Source organism: Gavialis gangeticus, unplaced genomic scaffold (assembly GCF_001723915.1).
Source record: "Gavialis gangeticus isolate Ggan-Ray unplaced genomic scaffold, GavGan_comp1, whole genome shotgun sequence".
Taxonomy (NCBI): domain Eukaryota; kingdom Metazoa; phylum Chordata; order Crocodylia; family Gavialidae; genus Gavialis; species Gavialis gangeticus.
In genome coordinates, this window is record NW_017729003.1 from 19,560,667 (window position 1) to 19,584,119 (window position 23,453).

The window sequence follows — 23,453 nt, forward strand, 5'->3', positions numbered from 1 at the left end:
GCAATAACCCCAGCTAGCTCCCTCAACACCCTGGGGTGGAGAGCATCCGGCCCCGCTGACTTGAACGCGTCCAGCCCCTCCAGAAGCTCTCTAACCCGGTCCTCCCAAACCTGAGGTCTGAAGGTGATCCCCTCGAGTCCGGCTTCTATCACAGCAGAGAAGTCCCGGTCCCTGCACAAGAAAACGGAGGTGAAGAATTGGTTAAAGTTCAGTTTGGACCTTTAGATGTTAGTGGAATACAAATTAATAGTAATAACATATATCTCACTGTAATTAATTGCTTGAAACCCACTGTTACAATAAACTCTATACAAAGGCATATGTCTATTTGCCAAGCACTTCCATTGTCAAATTGAGGCCTTGCTCAATAATGTCCAGACTCTCTATGGAGAAATCCTTTGACTATGTAGTATCTTGCATAAAGTCAGAAAACTAATTTTTAAAATAAAAAAAAAGTAGACAGCAGATACTTTTTAATCTAACCAGGACTTGCTCTTTCCAAGGTCATTCAGTGGCAAGCTTGTTAGACAGGAAGACATTTCATTCTGGTTGGACAGTGCACCTAAGTAATTACACTGTCCTTCAAATTTACACTCCAGCTATAAATCTCAGACAAGATCTCAAGAAATCCAAGGACCCTGGCTTACTTTTTTCTTTTGTTTTTTTCCTTCCCTAAAATACCCCAAGAAACTTTTAAAATGGTCACAAGCAATTCTATTCAGTTTATATGCATAATTTAGGCAAAAGAAAAACTTCAAATGAATTATGTGCTAACACTAAAGTAACAACATGCCATCTGCTTTTAGTACAGAACTGAGTAAAAAATGTTCAGTAATAAAGTACAGCTGCAAAGTTCAACCTGGGTCAGTAGAGTTTCTGATGGCTGTTTAGCTTATTTCTCAACAAAAAAAGAAACAGCAAGTTTCTTTGGCTTGGATTGTTTATCATATATTCAATACAGAAAATAAACTGTATAACAAAAATATGTACCCAGAAATTAGATATGTAAAAGACCTACTTGGTTACTGCCAGCCCCTGGACAAAGTAGGGTCACCCTCCACCATGAATTTTGCTGTTCTGTGCTCATCATGGTTCCAAAGTTCCCAAGTGGCAGGTCTTCCGTGACTTCTAACCAGTTTCCTCAGGGGGCCTATTTCAAAAGATTCTGTGGTTGATACTCAACCTATATAGTCTCTAAATTTTGGCCTATTTCTCTGGTTTACACTGATTTATATAGACCTCTCCTCATGGCAGAGTAACATTAATTCCCACTTCATGACTGCATTCCCCTTAGATAAGTGTTTCTGCATAGTAAGGGATGGCTACTAAAGAGATGGCTACTATATAACGGTTGCTAAAGAAACCATGCAGCCAAGAGGAAGCAGAAACTACTTGATGAAGCTGATCCTCCAGAGGACTAGTTTCCCTTCCAACAGTTCTCTTTGATATGCAGCCTAACAATTTTCTCTATGGTCTATCCAAGACTTCTTCCCACTAGAAGAGAGCATGCTAAAGTTATTGTTTAAGATAAACTTCAGTGAACACAGCTTCTAGAGCTCCATTGTATGGTTCTGCTCCAAAAAATCAGATTTTAGCCTCACATACCTGCAATAATTCTCTTTCTAGAAGTGACTATTAAATATTACTCTGCATTACATGTTGTAATGCTTTATATTTACTGGCTTCTGTGGGAATCACAATACAACCCTCAAGTAGTCCATTTGAAATAGGAGCTGAATGGAAAAAGTGGCAGCTCTCACCAGCTCTTACATAGCACCAAGCTATTACATAGACAGGTGCTTTAGAAATGCCTGTAGTTGAGGTTAAACCTACCTTTAAAATGACTTAGCTTGGAAGGAATTTTAACTGTTATCCTGTATTTGGATATAAATATGTCTTTGCTAAGACAGATAAAATATATTAAAAATAAATGCAGAGGGCCAGACATTGAAAGTGACTAATTGTTTGGGAAATATATTAAATGTATATTAATCCAAATATAGTAGCGAGTGCTTTTTATATAATTAAAGCCTAATGCTGAATCTTTTTATTTTTCAATCAATCTTACTTTAACTTTGAATTTTAAATTAATAAAAGTTTCCCATTGTTTAATAATTTATTATTAATAAAAATGTTATATAGTGCTATTAATTTATATGGTGCTTTACAAAAACTATGTCACAGTTTTCAGTAAATGCCTGATCCTGATAACATTTACTACCAGTGGTTACTACTGCAAACAGTCCCATTTAATTCAATGGGACTGCTTTCAATATTAAATGAAAGGGCCCTGGTTCAACAAAGCATTTACACAGGGGCTTCCCTTTAAAATACACATTTAATTTCATACCTGTTCAGCAAAGAACTCCAGCATGGAAGAAGAAAACACGAATCCCCACAGACTCTGGCCAAGAGATGTTTCTTTGGTCTAAACAACCATACTGGCAATCAGATGAAGCACTGATTGCTGAGTGGAATGCTACCTAGAATGTGAAATAGGAAGTTTAATGGGCACCTCAGGCTGTACATTCTGCAGCACTAGTACGAGAAGCCTACTTGAACTTGATTAGCTAAAACTTGGTTGCCAGTCTAGGGAATGCTGAGGCAAAAAGCTGAGTCAGAGGGGGTATGGGCAGCATTCAAACATGGGTTAAGTGTCCATCACAATGTCCAGCCCATTGGAGCCCCTAATCATGAGTTCTGTTATGCTTTTCCTGGGACAACTGGTAGAGGTCCTCCACACAAAGCTATTAAACATTCCAGGAAGCTCCATTTATGATGTCAAGGTGTAAGAGCTTCAAGGAGGGGACTGATGGCTAGAAAATGATATTTAGAGGTTTGCTTTTAGGAATTGGCCTGTAGGTAAAGTAGATATTGCATTAGAATAATGGTCCAGGGGAATGGCAAGGGTTAACTGGTTTCTAAAAGCCTGTTTGCCACAAAGTTCCACAGCTTTCACAGCAGACACTATGCCTGAGGCCAACAGAGATGTACATCCTGGAAAATTAAAAACATCCAAAACAGTATTGTCATAGTAAAAATAGGCCTGGCACCAGGTCACAGAGTCCAGCTGCAAAACCCTTGGTATTTCCAGTTTGGCATGAAATGACCAAATTAAGGTGTGTGCACATGATGGATTTATGGAGATAGGATTTTGGCTGACAAAACAGAACATGGACAGCATGATGACCATGAGGAAAACAATCAACAGTACCCAGAAATTAAGAGTCATTAGAGGAGAAAGAATACAAAAGGAGTTTTCAGAAAACAAGTTGGCATCGGCCCCTGATCTCCAAGGTTGCTGACACTGGACACTCAAGCAAAGAACCACAAGGTAGCACTCCCATACTGGCCAGATGCACTGCTCGCCTTGTGTATACTCTGGGCACTAGAAGATGTTTTGATAGTGTATTCTGTAATCATTTTGCTTGCTTTTCCTACATTACTCTTATTTCCTATCACTAAATATCAATAAAATTTGCCTATTATCAGCCAAAGCAGTTGTGGTTAGTCTGAAGGATGTTCTCACCTGGAAAAAGCATCAGGACTGGGTTGTAAATTCGGTGCCAACAATAGCAACCCAATATTTCATACTTGGTTTTAATTTTTAATTTTTGTCACAGTGCAATAGTGCTGTATATATTAGAAAGAGCTGAAAAACAGGATCTTCCTCCAAAGAAGGTCAAGAAGAAATGGATTGTTAAAAGTCACTGAAAACAGTTATGGAGATCTTTCAAATCTTACTTAGGATTGTTACATTTAACCATATGTAACAGCATTTTCCATCTAACATGTGTGGCTTTTCCTTTACTGCTACACAGTTTAATTGGACTCTCAAAGCTAAGGCAAGAGCAGTGAGAGCCTTGGCTAAATCTCCTTGCAGAGGTGGAGGGGCAGGGGAAGTAATTAACTACCAACCTGCTGGTATGTCTAAGTACAAGGAGTAAATATGCAAAAATGAATGACCAATGGACAAAGGGGGTACTCTTAGGTCATGGCCTGTACAATGTCAACTACACTAGCCCCATTTCCACACAGCAACTCTGAGTTTGGATAACATTAGTGTAAACTCTGAAATCTCAGTTGCATTGTGGATTCTGGAGTCTACATTTTAACAAAGTGGAGACTGCCTTGTGACATTTTCATACTTTTTTTTTTTACACACCACACAGTTAAGTTGCACAATTCATTGCCACAGGAAGCTGTAGAGGCAGATAATATAACCAGGGTCATGAAAGTTCATTAATAGCTATTAAATAGAATATTCAGAGATGTACAGAAATCCTTAAATCAGTGATTCTCAACCAAGGTGCCCAAAGATCCCTTTACGGGTGCCACACCAACCAGCCCCTGTGTAGAAGGCAAGTGCTTTCTTCCCACTATCTGGTGCTCAATGGGTGCTCTTCTGAAGACTGTCACTATTACTCCCAACCAGCCCCTGTGCTGGTCAGCCCCACACACTACAGTCTTAAATGGTGGTTGATGCCAGAGAAGTTATGATGAGAGGGGATAGATTACACTAGGCATGTCCTGTACATAAACTCTCCCCCTAAAGCATCTACTACTGCCACTGTCACAGACAGGATACTAGCAATGATTAGACATGACATTGCTCTAAGGCCAATATGGCGCTTCTGTTTTCATTTCAGAACATAAGATGACATGCATGCGCTCATCTTTCTGAAGACAGAAGCAGGGAGGAGAAAATGGAGATCACAACTGTACAAGAGAAATAAAGACAGCAGTCCTGTTTATTTTTGTATAGCAGCCTGCTGAGGGTATAAGCCACCAAAAAGGCCCTTGATTAATCATCTTGCTACAAAAGGACTATAGATCCCATGTACGTGATCCTAAGCTGCTCTCCTCCTAATAGGTGGGATGCATCATGAGAAAGGGAATGGCCAGTGTTCTCTGCACTCTAGCTGTTCTGGATTGCAGACCAGCACATGGGTGACTCTGGGGTGGTTCCAATAAATGAGAGCAGTCCTAGGCCCTCAAGGCAGATAGAACCAAGAAGGTACAAAGGAGGGTTAGTGTCCCTTCCTCAAGTTATGCTTCCAGAAAGATGCAACACAAAAAGTAGCTGAGAAACCAAAAGTGAGAGCTTACATCTCCCATATAGAGCTCAGTTATGACAGTTAGAAACAAGTCTATGCCTGTGAAGGTGTGAAGCTGCACCTCCCTAAGAACTTTCCAGGATGAACAACAGACAGAGAGAAAATATTTTTTCATAGTCATGCCCTCAGACTAGGCTATGTATGAAACCCTGGCTCTATATCACTACCCTCCTTCCCCAGTTAACTGTAAAAAAGTTCAGCAGGCCTTTGGCATCTTGTGTGGCCCTGCTAAAGCTTGTAGCTTGAACACACAACATATTTACACTAACAATCAGCCTTGACACTGGGACAAATAAGAAGCATACACACAAAATTCATCTGTACAATACTATAAATTTACCTGAAGCCAGTGCAGGATTAACCAAAGAAAAAGGTCAAAACTATAGAAATGTATGTGTGCACAGCTTTGCAGAAGTACCTGTTTGCTATAGGTACGCCTAGCAGAATTTGTTTTTTGATGTTTCTTTTTAAGCATTTATCTCAATGTTTTATCAATTAACATTTTGAGGACTGTGTGAAATTAGGGGTGTGGAGGCATTCATACACACACACGCACACGTGTGCAATGTTTGCGTGCACGTGCACACACACACACAGACATACATACACACATGCCTGCTTCCTCCTCCAGCCCAGCACACAGCAGGCACAGGGGAAATTGCTGTACTGCTACAGAGTCAGCTCACTTCCTGACCCCCATGCATGGCACTGCTGAGCTCAGCACCTCCTTTCCTTTGTCCCACAGCAGTCACTACCCTCAGCATCCCCCCACTTCCTGGCAAGGAAACCTCTGGCTACTACAGCAGCATCTGCCCTCTATAGCTAGTGGCTCCCTGAAAGGGAAGGCCCATCTGGCTAGCACCCTGCAGGCACTGAGCTGGGAACATGGGGTTGGAAGTGGGGACAGACACACACACACACACACGCATGGTGCCCAGCCCACTTCTCTGCTCCAGCTGCTGTTCAGCAGGAGTCTGCCTGGACACTGTAGCAGCAACCTGTTCTCATGCCCTTTTTCTACAAATTTCAGTTATTAATGATGGAAATATTTTTCTGTCAGTCTGTGAGTGTGAGGTGAACTTGCCACTTATCAACATTTACCGATAAAACTCAAATCCTGCTAAGCCTAACTACAGGCCAGTGTTCTTCTCAGCCTTTTTCTTTTCAGGCCTCAGAGGCCATACGGTCAAGTGATATGGTTGTCATGGGTGACCTAAACTACCTTGACATCTGGTGGGAGGAGGAGTCAGCCAAATCTAACCACTCACACAGGTTTTTAACCTGCATACAGGACCTCCACCTAACGCAGGAGGTATACAACCTCACTAAAGGAAACACCTTGCTGGGCTTGGTGTTAGCTACAGGGGATGACCTGGTGGGGAATCTGCAGGTACAAGGTAACCTAGGGGATAGTGACCATCAATTGACTGAATTCACTATCCGGCAAAAGATGGGTAAACTAACCAGCAGGGCTGAAGTGCTAGACTTCAGAAAGGCTAACTTCAGTGTGCTCAAGAGATTAGTTAGTGAGGCATTAAAGCTCAAGAGCATTGGCAAAATGGGAGTCCGGGAAAGGTGGTTGTTCCTCAAGGGAGTGATCCTACTGGCTCTGGATCCCATTGCATATAAAAGGGGGCAAACAGGCCAAGAAGAACCTCTTGGCTGAACAGGGAAGTCCAGGAAAGCTTAAGGGCAAAGAAGGAGGTATACAGACTGTGAAAGCAGGGGGTAGCTACCAAGGAGGAGTATACCTCCCTGGCTTGCACTTGCAGGGAATCAGTTAGGAAGGCCAAAGCAGGATTAGAACTTAGGCTGGCAACAAAAATCAAGGACAAAAAAAAGTCCTTCTTCAGGTATATAGGGAGCAAAAAGGAAGACATAGGGTAGCATAGGACCCCTACAGGACAAACTAGGGCTGAGCTCTTCAATGAGTTCTTTGGTCTGTGTCTAGGAACACAGATGCAAGACAAATCTCCCAACTGGATGATAGACAGACACAGGAGGGACACCAGCCCACCAACTGTTAGCACAGACTTAGTGAAGGGGCACTTGGAGGGGCTGGATGTGTTCAAATCAGCAGGCTCTGATGAACTTCATCCAAGGGTGCAGAAGGAATTGGCCAGTGTCATAGCAGAGCCTCTGGCATGGCTGTTCAAGCACTCATGGTGCTCCGGTCAGGTCCAAGAGGACTGGAAAAGGGCCAATGTGGCCCCTATTTTCAAGAAGGGGAAGAGGGAGGAAATGGGAAACTATAGGCCAGTTAGTCTTACCTTTATCCTTGGGAAAATTCTGGAAATAATGGTGAAAGGAAATTGGCACAGATTCATTGCAGGTAGATCCTGTATGACTAAACTTTTTTCTTTTATGACCAGATCACAAAATGCTTAGATGCAGGAGTCGAGGTAGATGTCATCTACCTAGACTTTAAGAAGGCCTTTGAAATAGTATCTCATTCTGTTCTCATAAGTAAACTGACAGGCTATAATGTAGATGATTATATGATCAGGTGGGTGGCAAATTGGGGTTGCTCCCAGAGAGGGGTGGTGGATGGGTCGACATTGACCTGGAAAGACGTGGGCAGTGGAGTCCTGCAAGGCTCTATCCTTGGACCGATGCTATTCAATGTCTTCATCAGTAAACTTAGATGAGAGCATGGGGAGCACCCTGTCCAAGTTTTCAGATGATACCAAATTATGGGGCAAATACACCAAAGGGTAGGGAACAAATCCAGGCAGATCTGGACAGGTTAGAAAAGTGGGTGGAACAGAATAGGATCCATTTCAACAAGGACAAGTGCAAGGTGCTCCACCTAGGGAGAATGAATCACCAGCTCGCTTACAGGCTGGGGGAGGACCTTCTGAGTAGCACAGCAATGAAAAGGGATCTTGGAATCATTACTGACACCAAGATGAACACTAGTCATCAATGTGATGAAGCAATTAGTAAAGCTAACCTCACTTTATCATCCATTAGCAGGTGCATCACAAACAGGTCCAGGGAGGTGATACTTCACCTCTATGCAGCATTGGTCTGGCTGCAGTTGGAACAATGCATCCAGTTTCAGGCGCCACACTTCAAGAGAGATGTGGACAACCTCGAGAGGGCTCAGAGCAGGGCCACTCATATGGTTAGGGGTCTGCAGGCGAGGCCTTATAAGGGGAGATTGAGGGCCGTGGATCTCTTCAGCCTCCGCAAGAGAAGGCTGAGAGGTGATCTTGTGGCCACCTTCATTGTGTGGGAAGAGGGGGAGAAAGCAGCAAGGAATACAAGATGATCTGTTTACCAGGGCACCCCTTGGAGAAACTAGGAACAACAGCCACAAAATGACAGAGAGCAGATTTAGGTTAGAGATCAGAAAGAGCTTCTTCACAGTAAGGGTTGCCAGAATCTTGAATGGGCTTCCAAGGGAGGTAGTACTCTCCCCTACCCTGGGGGTCTTCAAGAGGAGACTGGACAAGCACCTGGCTGGGGTTGTCTGACCCCCACCTCATCCACACTTACCCTGTAATGCATTAACCCTCTCACAGCTGCCACTGATCTGCATGTAAAAGCTTGAATTTGGTGTGAAAGTGTTAACCAAGTCACAGCTGCCACATTGTGCTGCAGCCCAGGCAGTTCAAAGGGCTGTGGTTGGAAATCAAAGTCCTTTTCAGTCCAATCTTGGATGCTCCCCCTGGAAGCAGAGGGCCATGGGATAGTCCTACTGGCCCAGAACACCTCTGTTTCCAGGAAGAAAGTGTGGAGTGGAAACTGGAAGGGGTGTGGCAAGAGTATGCATTCAGGACACAATGGCTTCCTCATCTGCCTCCAAAAGAGGTCCATGGGACATTTAAATTTGGCTGCAGTGGCAGCCACAATACAAAATCCCTGGAAGGGGCTTGTGGCACATCAGGGCACCATGGCACCCCAGTTGAGAACCACTGATATAGGTAAACAGGTTATTAAATGCTTTTCAACACATAGTGACAATGCCCTATAATAATACCTACTGGGTCCTTGTACCGTTTCCATTAGTGTACAAAATAAAAGTAAAGTACACCATGGCTAAGTACAGACAGTCAAAAAGCCTGAGGCAGAATCCATTCAATCTATGCAGGTTTCTCTAAGCTGCACAGATTGACCTGATACTGAACATAAAAGACATTTACTTTTCAGTTGGGAAAAGCAGGCAAAGGCCTGCACTGGCCCAGGCCAAAAGGTGGGTGGCACTATAAAGCACACCTCCCAGTCTGCCGGGCAGCTAGGCCTTCCCTGCTTGGCTGGCTGGCACATGACTTCAACACCCTACTATCTCCTCACAGGGGAAAAACAGTTTCCTGTCTCCAAGGTCCCATGCAGGGCATCTGCCCAGGTAGGGGCAAACAGACTTCTGGGGGATTTCCCCCAGCCAGCCTGGGATCTCCTTATACACAGGTCTGCCCAGCTGTGGGGGCCTGGTGATTCCCCCCAGGCATCTGGGCTGGTGTGTCACTGACAGGCAGGGGAGGAGGGCAAGCCCCAGCGGTTTCCCCAGCCCCACCCAGGAGAGCAGGCTCCATAGAAAGAAAGATCAGGCCCCAACACCTGACACAAGTCCCCAGGGCTGCCTGATGTGTTCTGCTAGCTGCTACTGGTGCTGGGCTCCAGCAAAACACACTGGGTGGGCTGGGGCCTTGTACCAGGTGGTAGGGTCAGGCCAGCTCCATAAAGAGAAGTATCAGCACAAGCACAAGCACAAGCCCCCCAGCCTGGTCAGCATGTCCTGCTGGAGCCCAGTACCAGCAGCAGCCAGCAGGATGCAGCAGGTAGCCCTTGGGGAGCTCACACTAAATGGCAGGGCCAGGCTTGGCTGCAGGGCATGCAAACCCCTGCCACAACCCCCACACCACAGCCTTGAGCCGGGGTCCCAGGGATGGGACTGGGGCCCATTACCCCTACCTGACAGGTGGACCCAGTGGGGAGACTCCAGTGAGCCCCTAGCTATGCTGAGTTAAGGGTCAGCAAGAGGGGGAAGCCCTGCTGCCATGAGCCGCCTCCGCCCCCCCCCATGGAAGACCCTATGGAGGGGAACAGGACTGGGGCCAGGGCAGAGGTCCATTTTCCTCCTTATCCACCCCAACATCTGACAGGCAGAGTAGGCAAGGCTTTAGAGAGCTCCCAGCTGGGCTGGATTGCGCTAGGGGCTGGCTAGGGGGAAACCCCCCTCCATGGCCTCCCAGCAGGGGTGCTAGGGCCATGGCAGGGGTCTATTTCCCCCCTGCCTGCCCCCAACACTGGGGTCCAGTCCCCAGGGAGTTTCTCCCCCCTGCTGCCTCCCTGTTCAGGCTGCTTGCTCACTGCCCAGACCTGGGCAGAAAGCAAAGGGGTCCAATTCCTGGGGAGGCCCTGTCTGTGTTCCGCACACCCTAGCCCATGTGTCCAAACCCTGAGAATAGTCTCATGTTTCTCCTGTAGATCTTGCCCAGTCCAACCTCCTCTTCCTTTTCTGGATTGTGCCTGCCTGGAATCCTGTTCCAGCCTTACCCTAGCCATCCATTGCTCTTCTCACTTCGCTTTTAACTTCTGTACAAGACCAGGTGACAAATGAGCGCACATTTCCACAGAGCTATTCACTGGTCTAGGACTTTGAGAGCAGGCCCTGGGATTTTGGTGCAAACAAGATTTTTTCTAGAAACAATAGTCAACTGTGCCATCAAAAGGGCTCATCTCTCATTGAACACAGCCTTTTCTGTTCACAAAATATTTACATTGAGCTATGGATATTAGACTAAACGTCAAAGAAGAAAATATAAATGCTAGTTTATAGCTACACTCTTACTGGAGAATCATATTGGGACACCTATAGCTCCTATTCATAAGTAAGAGATGCATCTTCCTGCAAGTAAAATATTGCTCCTTGCTTTCCATAGTATACAGATGTATTTGTCTTGAGCATATTTCATTGCTCTCACAGAAGAAGATATGTATCACTCCATGCAGTCAGGGAAAATGGAAAGTAAATGCAGGTCACAACGATGCTGTCATTTGCCAAAAGCAATTTGATATAGTTCATCATCTCAGAACTAAAATTTTTATATTTTATTCTTTCATCTACTTATAATAAAAACTGTACATTGACATGGAGAGCTTATCATTTTAATATACTTTGATGTTTGCAAGTGTTGAAATATCATGTTCAAATTTTTATGCAAATGTGTGCTTCCAATTACATACTCATTAGCTCTTCTGGAACTCCATTTTAATATTCTCAAAATGTTTATGACTGCCTATGTTGTTTCCTTGAATTGCTTTCCAATGACATCCAGTATATAAAAAACAAAGCAATCTACCAACACTCAGTGACTTTCTTAAACATCACATTTAGTTTCAAGGGATGTTATAATTTTTCACTTTAAAAAGTTCAGATATATATCCATACTATATTGCAGAGCATATGTAAAATCACAGTCAAGCAGTGTAGACACTGCAACACGTTCAGTCCCTGGAATATATTTGTCAAAGGACCTCAAGTGCCAAACTCAGTGTTATAAAAGAACCTGAAAAGCTTATTGCTTTTTCATTTACTTTAATAAACATTTTGATGCCCAAAGAATAATGGGTGGCTCCTCAGCAAGCTAAAAATCAGTATAGTTGCACTGATTTCAGTGGAAATATGTGAATTTACAATTTTATAAATTTATAATTATGTGGCAAAGATATTTAAATGGCTTCTAAAATAATTCTGCTACTCTAAAAGTAATTCTAACTACTTCATAAATGAGCAAATCTCTCCATGAAATGTTTTTTTAGAAAGGATCCATTTATTCTGTAATGCCAGAAGCATATAATATGTGTTGCAGAAACAACAGAAATAAACAGGTTCTGCATTCTCCTGTAAAGGCAATTCTATTTTACAAACAAACAGTAATAATTACTTGGAGTGAGAAAGGCACAAAGGGGACATGTATTATTCAATCTTATCCTACAACCCAGCCCTTTGGAATGTGCAAATCTAAGCAGAAATTAAAGAGTTAAGATTTGAACCTACTGTACGATGATATTGGAAATTTCTCTCTGACTTAAAGAAAAAAAAATACCCTGCATCATGCAATTATCTGTAGGAATGAAAACACAGTGACAGTCCATAGGACAACATTCTGGAAGCACAAACAGAAATATTTATCAGCAGTAACTTTAAAATAAAAGACATTAAATTATTCTGAATGTCCTCATGGACCTTTCATTCAGGACACATTTTGGATGTAGTAAAGATAACTAGGCAAACATGAATTACCAGCAATTTGAAGAGAAATTAGAAGGTGATTGTCTTGTTACATTATTATATGGTGAAACTGAAAAATATTATTTCAAAGAGAGACATTTTTGTATAATCATATAAGATAGTTTATTTAACTGGCTTTCTTTCTCCAACTGGTAAAAGAAATAAGGATGCTATGAATCTAACTGTGTGATAGCTGTAAATTAGAAATGTACATCGGCACAGTGGGAATGTTTGCTCCAGGGTAGTTTGTCCTGTACAACTTAAAGTGCTGCTAAATTATGACATGACTTCCTACTCTGCTCAGGATTTGTAGTCAAACAGTCATTGTCATCTGACAATATTCCGTGGCCTATGTGAAATGAGTGGGCTATATGTGTTCACTTTTGGGCAGGCAGATGCTGTCTGGTATGTGGGATACTGGTATGCTGAGATAGTTCTGTTTTTTTTCAATCAGGCACTTTTAACAAATTAGAATTCACTTTATAAAGTGGGGGGGGGTTGTTTTCTTAATAATATCTTTGATCATAATGGTGAATTAATATTTGAAGTCAAGATTGAACTAATTTTAAAGCGCCATTGATATATACATGAAACTTCTATGCAGTCAGTTTCTCAAGATTACAAATTACTTTTCTTTATGAAATGTACTTGATGCTACTAACATGCCACTTCATTCCTGGAAATAGAAGCTCAGCAACTACTTCAGTTTCAGCCCATGCTGATAGCAGTTGACACTGTCAATTGGTCAGAGATCAGGCTTTGAAGTGGACAGTAGTTCAGAGCACAGGAAGGGTAGATTAAAGGTAGGAGTGATTATACAGGATATGGGAGGCTTGGGTCCGATTCCTGCTGCAGCACAGTTGTCTTATGTGACAAGTCACTCACTTAGGGCCATGCTTTTAAAAGCATTTAGGCATGTAAGGTTGCCAGTAGATGCTTTTGAAAATCTAGGTAGGAGCTTACCTACATCCTTAGACACATAGTTTAAAAAAAAAGGTCTTTACCCTTTTTTGCCTCATTCCTCCATGGGCAAAAGGGAGACAATACATTCCCTTACCTCGTTGTAGTATTGGGAGGATGAATACATTATAGATTGTAGGACACAAATGATACTACAGCAATGTGAAGTCACAGAAATGGCCACATAAACACTCAGTAGACCCTGAATGCCACCTACCCTTAGGTGCCTGGAGCTTGACAGAGTTTAAACACTGGTTTTGAAAGTGTGGACAACCTCCAAATCCACTTGCATAGGCCAGTGTTAGACTCAAAGCACTTCTTGGAAAAGACCACTCTTAACTTTCATACTTTTTTGACTATGGAAAAATAATAGAGCAATTCTTCTGAGGCAAAGAACTTAGAAAAACCACAACAGGTTAGAAGTTTTTGACACTAAGGATTCCTATTTGAAATCTCTGGGTTTATCTTGTGAATCATGTGTAGGTACTTGCACATCTAGTAGTCCTAATATTGCACAGCACCCCACCACATCCTTAAAAGGATCTCTTTGCACCCTAGTTGAAAATCACTTGCAGAGGCCCTGGAAAGAATACCACCTCCCTCAAGCCCTTGTAAAAGCTCTCACATGTTCCCCAGAATCCCAAAAAGCTCAAATAATTCAGAAAGCAATCAACATGCTGAACACAATATCCAGTCTTCTAGCTCAACCTTCCTTGGAGAATCATAAGAGGAACTACTTCACAGTTAGGGCAGCTAGAATCTGGAACCATCTTCCAAGGGAAGTGGTGCTGGCTCCTACCCTGGGGGTCTTTAAGAGGAGGCTTGATGCCTACCTAGCTGGGATCATTTGAGCCCAGTTTTTTCTCCTGACCTGGCAGGGGGTTGGACTTGAAGATCTATAAGGTCCCTTCCGACCCTACTTCTATGATTCTATGATTCTATGAACATCTGTGCTCAGATAGATATAGTTCTTCGCTGCCTCAGGCTGTTGCATCAGCTCTTTCACTTGAACTGTTGAAATTAACCAAAATAATAGAGCACAGCAGTTCTCCCCTTCTGTAACGTTCCATTCTCAGCTATTATTTTGTCTTTTTCATGAGCCCATAGGTAACCACAGGCTTCTACAAGGTGATTAATTGCTCTAATAAAGCAGATGTCCCAGATAGACCCAAATTTTTGTTTAGGGAGATTCCATTTCAGTGGGAAAGCACTTTAGTTAACATCGTCAGCAATCCCTCACGGTCAAGGATAATTGTCTGCCATGATGGTCTTATCTGCGGGTCCAAAAGTGGCTGATGAGGACTATCTGGGATCAACATGTTCTGTTGCAGCTCGGGCACATGTTTCCATGTGGGGTGAGTGGCTCTGGGTTCTTGATTCTTTCCATGAGGTACTGTCTCTGTTGCTTTCATTTTTCCATCTTCTGTTGTCACTGTAAGGTTTCAGAGTACTACAATCCTTGCAGAAGACTCTTCCTCCATTTGGGTTGGTCCTTGGTAATAGTCTCTCGTGAGTTGATATCACTGTTGCGTTTTTTTCAAGTTGGCTCTGAGGACATCCTTGAAGCACTTTCTCTGCCATCCTCTTGAGTGTACACCTTGACTGAACTGGGAGAATAAAACTTGCTTCAGGAGTTTGGAATTTGACATCCCGATGACATAGCTGGCACAGTTGAGTTGATGTATAGAAAAATTAGGGTTGGAAGGGACTTCAGGAGGTCATCTAGTCCAACCTCCTGCTCAAAACAGAATCATCCTCAACTAGTTCATACCATCCAAGGCTTTATCTAGCTGGGTCTTAAAAACTTCTGAGGATGGAGAGCCCACAACCTCTCTGGGTAACTGGTTCCAGTATTTTACTACTCTCCTAATGAGAAGGTTCTTCCTAATATTAAACCTATACTTCTCTTGCCGCAACTTGAAACAGTTGCTCCTTGTTCTGTCATCTGCCACCATTGGGAACAGTCTAGCTCCATCCTCTTGGAACCCTCCTTCAGATAGTTGAAAGCTGCTATTAAATCCCCTCTCAGTCTTCTCTTCTCCAAACTAAATAAGCCCAGTTCCCTCAGCCTCTCTTCAGAAATCATTTGCCCCAGTCTCCTCACCATTTTCACTGCCCTCTGCTGGACTCTCTCCAATTTTTCCACATCCTTTTTGTAGTGGGGACAGGAGGGGTAGGGAACAAAACTGAACACAGTACTCCAGATGTGGCCTCACCAGTACTGAATAGAAGGGAATAATGACTTCCCTTGACCTGCTGTCAACACTCACTACCAGTGCAACCCAGTTTGCCATTAGCCTTCTTGGCAATGAGGGCAAACTGTTGGCTCATATTCAGCTTATTGTCCACTGTAACATGCAGGTCCTTTTCTGCAGAGCTGCTGCCAAGCCAGTCAGCCCCCATCCTGTACCAGTACATGGGATGATTCCATCCTAAGCGTAGGACTTTGCACTTGTCCTTATTGAACCTCTGGAGATTTCTTTTGGTCTAGTCCTCCAATTTATCTAAGTCTCGCTGAATCCTAGCCCTACCCTCCAGTGTATCTACTACTCCCCACAGCTTGGAGTCATGTGCAAACTTACTGAGGATACACTCTGTGCCGTCTTCCAGGTAACTGATGAATATATTAAACAAAACTGGCCCAAGGACTGACCTCTGGGACATGCTACTTGATACTGGCTGCCAGCTAGACATCAAGCCATCAATTACTACCCTCTGAGCCTGATGATGCAGTCAATTTCCTATCCACCTTACAATCCATTCATCCAGCCTGTACTTCCTTAGCTTGTCTGTGAGAAAGTTGTGGGAGACCATATCAAAAGCCTTGCTAAAATTAAGGTATACTAGATGTCAGATGAATATCACGTCAGTGCTCGTGCTGTTTGCTTGCAAGAGGATGCTAATGTTGGTGCAGCTGTCTACCCACTGGATTTGAAGAATCTTCCACAGGCAGTGTTGATGATTCTTCTCTAGTGACTTGAGGTGTCTCCTGTAAATTGGCCATGTCTCAGCTCCATACAGTAAGGTGGGGATCATGACTGCCTGATAAACCATGAGCTTGGTTTTGGACCTGATGTAGCAACCTTCAAACACTCATTTCCTCAGGCATCCAAAGGTGCACATTTGAGTCAATGTTGAATTTCTTCATTGATGTCAGGCTTCCAAGGTATGGGAAATACTCAGAGTTTTCCAGAGTATCACCATGAATCTGAATTACTGGAGCTGGAGGTTGTTAGATCCTGACTCCAATGACTAGGGAGACAATGGATCGATGCTATCACACATCACCTGCAAACATTAGTCATCAACAGCTTTAATCAAAATGGAGACAGCTTCAGGCGAGCTCCCAAAAACTGGGGAACAGCCATGAACATTAGTTCTTTCCATATTTATACATGCTCATTAACATTTACTCCACCTTTGTTCCACCCATATTCCCTCCTATTTTAAGCTCTGCCTCTGTTTACTATTTATTTTGTTAGCATGGAATTACCTATGCATTTAACTTATTTACATATCTTTTTGCTATGAGCACATGCTTAAGACCCTAATCCCGGCTTCTTTTGGTCATTTGCAGTTTCTTGCTGATTTTTTCACCATCTCCAAGGTCTTGCTTCTGCTTTATCTCCTAACGATTGCCGGTGGACTGCATCCTGTTCTTCTTACACAATAAGCATTTTACAACACTACTATACTGTTAGGAAAATGCTTGCCTAAGCATCTTGCAAGGTTACTTTTAACATACCATTCTGCTTTGTGGTCAGCAGCTTGCTAGGCCATAGGTTATTTCTTTTTATTCAGCTGCAAAAATTCAGTGCTCCCCAAGATCCAAACACTGTCACCCTAACAGAGGTCTTCTCATTAAGAGCTTGTTGATGACCTTAGTTTTCTGAATGTTAAGCATCAGTCCCATTTTCTTGTATGCCTTGGTAAAGAAGTCAATGGTTGCCTGAAGATCTGCTTCTGAGTGAGCACACACTACAGCATCATCAGCACACTGGAGCTCAATGATTGAGGCTGGGCTGGTCTTAGTTTTGGCTCAGAATTGACTGAGATTGAATAGTTTACCATGTTAGTGCAATTATTAAAATTAAAAGTATTAAAAATGGTGCCATTATTAGTCCTGTGCCACTATCTCTTGGAATGCCAGTCTAATATACACAAGAAAAAGGTGAGAGAGAGAGAGAGAGAGAGAATATCAATCCCATATTGAAAACCGAGTCAAAACAGAGATACGTACAGAGTCCCCAATTCTTTTGTATCCCCAAACATAGCCAAATTCTTAAATATTCATAGGCCACTGTATCTTAGATAGAAAAAAGAAACAATTGAGTTTGTCATGGCCGTATTTCTCATTATGTGGAAGGAGAGCTATTCAGAGACAAAGAACAATGAAACACATAATCCCATAAAAGATAAATTTGAGTTTGGCACCATGTATGTCTTCAAATATCCCCCACCTCCTCCCTCCCCTGCTCTTAATTTTTTAACACCAGTGAATTTTCAGCAAGGTAAATAAGAAATGAGATGCTTTCAAAATAGCAATGATTGTGATCATTAGATTGTGGGTCAAGATATATAAGATTATAGATCTTAATAAACTGTAGATAATCCTGGTCACCCTAAATCATTCTGGTCAAACTATAAGACTTAGAACTGAAACAAGAAATACTGCCAGAAGTGAAGCTCTTTTTCTAGCTAAGGTGTTAGACAGTGACACTTGCCTTCAGCTTGCTGTGCTACAAAAAAATGTGTCAGTCAGGGGAAATGCAATTCCTTTAGGCTGTACTAATTGTGAATAAACTACCCTTTATTGACTCTGAATAACTAGTTATCTAGCAGGGTAGATTCACAGACTTCAAAACAAGGAATGGGTTAGTCTCAGACAACAACATAGGTATGAAAGTAATGGAATGTAGTAATAGGTCAAGAAGTTTCTTAGAGTGAATATTTGTATGAGATTCTGCTTCTAAGTGATTACCAACTATGTCAGCAAAAAGGCTATTTTATGAAAAGAAGCAACTGATTAGTTGGAAAAATGGTTCTGAAAAAAAAAGGGTCTCAAGAATAACTTCTGGAATTATTATTTTGAAAGCAGCATCTAATTGGCTGATGATTACCACAGGGACATTTCTTATTATATCTAGGTCACACATTAGTATTCCTCTAATTGGTGATGAAATCTAATTGTGTTAGATTAGTTAGGTAGTACTGCATCTCCACTGTACGTGGTTAGGTACCTAGGGAGTATCATTTTGACAACACATCAAAAACAGTCTTTGTGATGGGGATAGAATGTCTTGTCAGCAATAACTGGCATGGTTCAAGACAGAAAGAACCAGAGACAATAAACGAACACTTCAAAGCAACAGCCAAAATGGGATTAGGACTCTGATTCTGGCTGTGCTGGCAGGGCATAAAAGTTTTCTTATGACAGTTTAGCTCACAATTCAGGAACATCTGATATTCCTTGTCTGTAAGTTACTTGCTAGCTCTGTAAAATAAACTGAAGAAAAACTCATCTCTCCATTACTGATTAATCCAGTGAGAGACCAATAGATAATTTATACAGTGTTTTCTGAAATACACAGTTTAAATGAGAATACATGTTAAAGATATAGTTTGCACATTTCAATCTCACTGAAACACAAGACATGCAGTATAGTTAAAATAGTTTCCAATGTATAAGCTTCCATGGAGACCAGAGTGTACTGCTAAAATTTCTTTGCTCTAAATTCAATATTTGAGCATAACCCCAGGAATCAGAAATAATGGGAAAAAGCTTAAACTAGAATACTCAGAATCAAGACTTACATTGTAGAATCTATAACATCATCAGCATACTACACACGTGCATGCGCACACACACACCCTTGTTTGTTTTTTGATGTTCAAGTTCTCACTTTTCTTACAGCTCTTAACAATCATCACCTTCTGCTTGGCAGATGAGTAACTCAGAAGCTGCTCCTGCCAAGATACTGTGTCCTTCCTGCACTGAATGACACCATTTGCATCAAAAGCAGTGCACACATTCTTTGTATTTCTATGCGTATAAGAAATGCTATTATTGCTACAAATGAGAAAAACGGTCCAAATAAAATCAGAATCATTCCAAGACTTCACCCCTCATTCAACCCAAACCGTTGGAAAGTGTAACCATACTTTGATAACTGGTCAGAAAGATTTTTCTTTTTCTCTCCCCCATTATGCATCTTCCTTTCATGAGGAACTAGGAGGGGGGGGGGAAATCACAAAATGTTGCAAAGCAAGCTGCTCTTTAGAACATTCCTTCTCTACTAGAAGTACACTGGGGTAATGGGATGCTAAGCAATATTAGTACTGTTAGGTGTGCAAATGTCTACACAAGTCACAAGATAAACCCAGAGTTTTCAAATAGGAAGCCATTGTGTCAGAAATTTCTCCATCTTTTCTTACATTTTTCTTGCCCAGTGTTATAAACTCAAAGGGCTTGGCTGAGATTCAGATAGTCATCCAAGCTTTTAAGTTCTCTTCAGTACCTTCTCTTTCAACATTCATATATCTTACCTATAAATCCAGATTGGTAAAGTACCAAGCACTGCAATATCTAAGTCATTTTAAAAAATAGTGTCAGACAGTTATCTACTTTAATCTCTGTTTTCTAATACTGAGTATGATGCCTAGTTTTCTTCTACTCTGGTTCTTCAGCAAATGCAGTGATGCAGAGGTTAAATTACAACATATTAACAAGGACTGGATTCTTTCTGATCTCTTTTCAAAAGGTTTTCTAGACTGGAGTCTGCAGTTAAGCACATTACCTCCACTTCCCTCAGGTACACATCAAGTCTCTTTTTATGGTCATGTACCAGATTACCATAGCTGTCATATTGAGGTCTAAAGGGAGGGAGAGATTTTGAGACATAGTTGGTCTATTCCAAAGAGTATTTAGTATACCAGTACTGCAAAAACTGGAAGTGCATTGGTAATGAATAGGGAGCCACCACCTGCAGATCATACTATATGGTCTTTGCAATTCAGTCTCCTGAATATGTGGGATGCCACCCTCCGTGAGCTATGGCTTTATTCTGACTTCCTTATCTAAACCTAAGTAAAGTGATTTACAATATTATGACAGGTATATGGAATACTGTGCCCCAGGGCACTTTCCAAAATGGATTGTCTCCCTGACAGAAAAGAATGAAGGCATTTCAGTTATTTGAGTGTCAGTGGTCAATATTTCATTCCATTATAATGTCAGGGCTGGAGGGCAGATGCTTTTGATTGAGACTAAGTTGCTGTGGTAATACTTGTAATGTATGCATCTTCTAACTTGCATCATTTCAAGTCTGGGTTCAACCTGCTGCACTTCTTTCATCTCGGTTCCAAGCTGTTTCATACTTTGAGAAAGTTAGGAGAAGGTATTTACTGTGCTAAATAGAAAGGATTCAGAGAGTGTATGTGTGGCAAAGTGGGGCTCCCCGACAAGCCACAGTGCTAGTTTCCCCACTTGCCTTGGGCATGCCACCCACCTGTCTCACCCGCCACGCCTTGTTGATAATTAATTAAGTTGTTAATTAAGGTGGGAGGCTGCCCATTCTTACCCCGATGCCAGGGGGCACTGTCTGTGGCTCCATTCCTCCCCTACACCGCAGCCCAAGCCTCACAGATGGCATCCAGATGACACTGCTCCCGGCCTACAGCCGAACCAGCTTAGGCCTCATTGTCAGGCCTCAGACATACTTACATTCATACCGCCCTCCTCTCACTAGGGCCTGTCACACTCCACCCTCTCGCTCAGGGTCTCTTTCATGCATTGACAGTTTATACTGCCTTGCTCCCTCTTGAAGCAGGCTCCTTAGGCCATAGGCTTTAGCTAATTCACACCTTGGGTGGCAGATGTACTGTCTTTTGGGTCTCTCCAGTGACCCTCACTGGGGTATTGGCCAGCCAAATACCTGACCGGGTCTAAGCTTGCTCTGGCCCCTTCCAGGGCAATTCTATCCATATAAACCTACTGGGCACTCAGCCCTCTGGTTCTTCTCCCCCCACTGGGGTCCCTCCTCTCTGCCTGCTTTCTAGGGCCACCCCCCCACACACACCAGGGCTTTCTTATCCCACACCACAACTGGTGCTCTGGGGTCTCAAGGGGCATCGCTACCTTTTTTAGACTCAAGGTATTCCTCACTGCACTCCAGGCACCCCTTCATTCTTCCTGATCTCCTTTCAATGGGTTTTCTAGAGACTGGAGCCTGCAGTTAAGCACATTACCGCCACTTCCCTCAAGTACATATTAGGTCTCTTTTGCACTCCAGGCACTGCTCCATAACTTCTGTGAATTGAGCAAGGCACCATTTAAAAAACGAATCTATCTCAGTGCTTACATCCTTGCAGAAGAGCCAGGAAGAGGGGTAGGGGAGTGGCCAGGCAGGGAGAACCCAAGCCTGCCTTTATCTGCTTTTCTCTTCATAAAGAAAGCCCATCCCAATGAGAATGTCATCCAGAAGTGCAAAATTTTCTGTGCAATGATCTGACTTGGCAGTCTACTAGGGCAAAACTAGTACCTCATTTGGGAATGTCTGACAGCACACTTTCTGAGGCAGGCAAGCACTCTGTTCTGGCACAAACATGAATGCTGATCCCTTGAAGAGCAGAGAACTTGTAGTGCTGATGCTGCACAGACAGGGGGCCCCTGTGCACACATCTTAGTCTGCTGTGCGGGTTCCCTCAATCTGCCTAAAGACAGATGGCAGCAATTCATAGGACACCCTGGTTGACTGGCCCAGACTGCACAAAGTCAGCCTGTATTTCCATGTAGCACAATGTGGCATTGTGAATGCCACAGACCAGGGTGGGGAGGGAGGAGGGATCAGGTGGTGAGCGGCTGAACGCTGCAGACTGGGAGGGAGGGTAGCAAGTGATGCAATGCCGCGGAGTAGCAGGAAGCAGGTGGCATGGCATTTTAATCACTGGCTGGAGCCACACACACACACACACACTTCAGGTCTGTCTGGCTGCCCACAGCAGCAGCAGGCATGGGTCGTGGCTCCAGCCCAAAATGCCACAGCACACCGTTTGGGAAACGCTGCTCTAGCTGCTCTAGCTCTCTGTGAGGGTTGAGAACAAAGGACCCTGGGATGCTGGAGGACTTTGTTTTCATTCTCACTATTACTAAAGGGTCATCTTATTCTTGCTATTTCCTGTGGCATGCCTGGAATCTTGACATTTCTTACAGCACCACAAATATAAATGAGATTTGAACACAAGAGTAAATAACACATTCATTGAAAATTAGATTATTGGAGCCTAGATAGTACTGACTTTATACAAAAAAATCCCAAAATTTCTAAGCAAATGAAAACATTTTCATTAGTATCCAGTAAAATACACAAGTTCATTGTCAGCAGTTTATTGTCTAAATCTTCAGCCATACTCTTCTAAAATGAAATTCTTATTGTAAGAAGACATGCATCTTTGTCTCCCACAGAAAGTCAGAAATAGAAATGAAGTTAGTTCATTGACAGCTTGTCAAATCACTTGACTTGAAAAGACACCATTGTCAAAGAGTAACCTACTTATAGATTTACAGCTGTGTATCTGCTATGGGAAAGCAGCAGTCATTTAGCTAGTGCAACTCTTAGAGCCATAAGACATTAGGTGCCATAATTGGCTTCTCATTTTTCCAGTTAGACAATTTATAAATAACATAACACTTCTGACAAATTAATCTTCAATCCCTCCCCAAAAGGACAGTTTTTTCAAGAGATCCAGAACTTGTATATGTATTTGAGAATCAATGTTATCTCCCTATCAGAGTAATTATAATGACATTCTTTCTTACCCCATTTTCAGAGAGCTTTTGGTCAACTATGAATATCAGTTCCAGGATGAAATTTTCAGGGATACAGGTTTTAGCCATGTTGGTCTACAGACAAAAGTATTCAGAAATCTTGGTGTAGGTGATATCTACACCTTTATTAGACCGAATACTTTTTAGTGTTATATCTGTTATACCCTGACTAAATAGTTGCAACATTTTTTTCTTTGTTTGCAAGTTTTGGGGCTCACGCAACCTTCCTCAGGCAAAGGAGAATGCATAGATTGTAACATTTCTCCCAGGTTGAAATGAAACTTCATATTGCACAGAAGAATAAAAATAT